We start from the raw sequence: 2,775 nt of genomic DNA on the forward strand, positions 1-2,775 counted from the left end.
AAACAATAACTGTGTGATCGTGGAAAAAACAAATACCACCATTCTGAACTGATCAGCCTGTGCCAAGGGAGTAGTCCCAACCTGGGTTTTCCAATGTGCTACCGGTCTCGGAGCACCCACCCGTCCCTCAGTGGATGGGGCCTCAGTTATTCAAACTGCCAATAAAAGTATAACAGAACAAACGGCACAGCAATCCATTAATGCACATGAGATGCATGATCTGCCCAAAACAACCCGTTGTTGAGTGGACCGCACATCTCCCATTCTCTTTCACAAGAAATGCATGATTAGCCCCTGCTCAGCCACTGCATCCAGAGCGAACACCCCCATTATTGCACCGTAAAAGACATTGTCCCTACTCAAGTAAGAGAGACGTCCAATTTTGCACAGGACTGCCTAATAAGTCCCAGCTCCCAGTTACTATCCATGTACTACTTCCATGAGTGGGACCACCCCGCGTCCCACACCCTGGATAGTAATGACACTGGGGAGAACATGGGAATCCCTGACCCTAACACACTGCCCCCAGTATGCTAAGATCCTTATACCTGTTGATGATTCAAGTGGCCCCCCATGTGGGTGGGGTGGTTCTCTTGCGCGGTACCTCCATTAGAGACAGAAAACATTCATTAAAATGTCTCCCCCCCCCGGATCCACGAACTGCATTCTCTGCAAAGAGACATGGCCCCCAATGCCCCACATGTTACCCAGGCTGGTTGGGGTTAAGAGCACTAATTAGTCAGCATTACCTGCACCCTTTTACAATAAAGTTGTCCTCTCTTATTACTGAAGGAAGTCCATTCATAACGAAACACTCCTCACCTAGGCTCTGAAGGTGTCTACCCAAGTGTTCTGATGCCTAGAGAGGCTGCCCATTCTTGCAGTATTATCCCTCTAACTGAGTAGATCCTCTGTTGTCGCATGCGCCCGTCTCCAACCTCCGGTAACACACAGCTTGCTACCTCTCACAGTCTGTTTTAGATCCGGGGTTTGCACGAGCTGCCCCAATGCTTAAATAACGTAAATATTACGTTAGACAGACCGCCTTGAATGTACCTCCCTTGTACTATATACGCTAATGAAATGGCACCCAAGACCCATTCTACTCCTGTAATGCCCAGTGCAAACATCTTCTACTCTCAGCTCTTGTTGAAACTTGCTTCTCGTAACTTTGCGTAGCTATGTACTGAGAACACCTCTGGGAGTATCGGTTCTGATCCACTAGAGAAGCGTCCATACCCCTAACAGTCAAAGTCCGTGCCCCCACGCCAGGCGCATTGAACTGCAGAGACCTGCAACAAGGTTCTTTTCACCGCTGAAAACTACACCGTCTACTGTGTAGCGGGCCTCTAGATTGCAGCTTGGGTCAATCATTCCACGTTTAACTGAGTGAATAAATCTATTCTCGCTCCCCAGGAGTTCGGCTTCAAGTAATGAAGAGTTCATGCACTAATATCCTCATGCAAGGCCCAATTCCCCCAGGTAGGCCCGCAAAGTTCAAGTTGAACTTTCCATTCTTTGATAGCATGGTTACCCTCGCACCAGCAGTTATTAACGATGTAATTAATAAAATATGCTGTATACACACCACCTGGACAGTGCTTGTGAGGACCTTACACGCCATGAAGAACATTGACGTTAAGTAAATTGCAACAAGGCCTGCCCAAGTTCTGGCCAATACGGATAACGAACTCGCGACCGTGGCGTTATCAGCACCACGCTCTAACCAACTGAGCTAACTGGCCATCTCCCTCAAATTACTACTTTGTACACATGCCAAACCACAACACAGGTCGCTTCGATGGCTGCCATGAAGTGATCCACGGCGTCTTCCTCTGACCGATACCTGCGTGGATATAAACAAAAGACATCCAAGCCCGCTGGACGAGCTCGAGGAGCCCCCATGGTGTTGAGTTACCTACGGCATGTAATCGTAAATTGGACAAGACACTTTCCCATATGCATAGAATCCTAATGCCTATTCATTTAATATCACCAACTAAACACAGTGAAGCATTCCATGTTCTCCTTAAAGCAATACTAATCCCAATGAGCAACAATGACCACTGGAATAAATTACCACTGGAATAAATTAACATTTGTCTATCCATTCTCACTTCTGTTCGCCCACACAGGATCTGGGGATAACATAGGATCAGCCACAGCACACACATGGAGCAAAGAACCCTGGCCGTCTTGAATAACAACCGGTGCGTGTCCCAGACCCCTCCATACTTACATTATAATGGTGTGAGAAGGCGGAACGAAAAGAATTGAGATGGATTTGGAGAAAATCTGCGAGGGAGAGCGAGAAGGTGCTATGGAGGGAAATAGGTTATGTTAGTTATTCCATTTTTGGTTGACAATTTTCCTGACAATATACTGACGTGTTCCTTCTCCCTTTCAGTGTGCATACGCCCCCCTTCTGTGTCCACCCCAAAGACTGGTCCTCAGCCATACACCTGTCTCTGGCCTACCCACGCCACCTGTGCTGCTTCCTCGTCCTTTGAGCTGATTACTTTACTTTGTATCCTGAAAAATAAAAGACAGTGTCACAACGTTCCTCCCTTTCTTGAAAATGAGCTATTTAGTTGTAGTGCTCCTTCAGCTTCCGACGTCTTGCCACCGTATTTCAGCTTCTTCTCAGGCAGTCCTCGCCAGCCATACCCGTACAATCCTGCAAGTACACGCATGTTAGTGCCACCTTATATGTAACATATGTCAGCCCATATTGCCCTTCTCAGTTATTCCCAAACAAATCGCAATCCAAGCGGA

At 47.3% G+C, this 2,775-nt stretch overlaps 1 non-coding gene across 1 annotated transcript; it reads right to left on the minus strand.

Annotated features, from left to right (window-relative positions):
• Window positions 1-1,671: 1,671 nt before the first annotated feature.
• On the minus strand, window positions 1,672-1,745 carry TRNAI-GAU (transfer RNA isoleucine (anticodon GAU)). The gene has a single exon. It is a non-coding gene; the product is annotated as a tRNA-Ile (tRNA).
• Between the last annotated feature and the right edge of the window lie 1,030 nt (window positions 1,746-2,775).

This window comes from Lissotriton vulgaris, chromosome 7, assembly GCF_964263255.1.
Source record: "Lissotriton vulgaris chromosome 7, aLisVul1.2, whole genome shotgun sequence".
In the NCBI taxonomy this organism is placed as follows: domain Eukaryota; kingdom Metazoa; phylum Chordata; class Amphibia; order Caudata; family Salamandridae; genus Lissotriton; species Lissotriton vulgaris.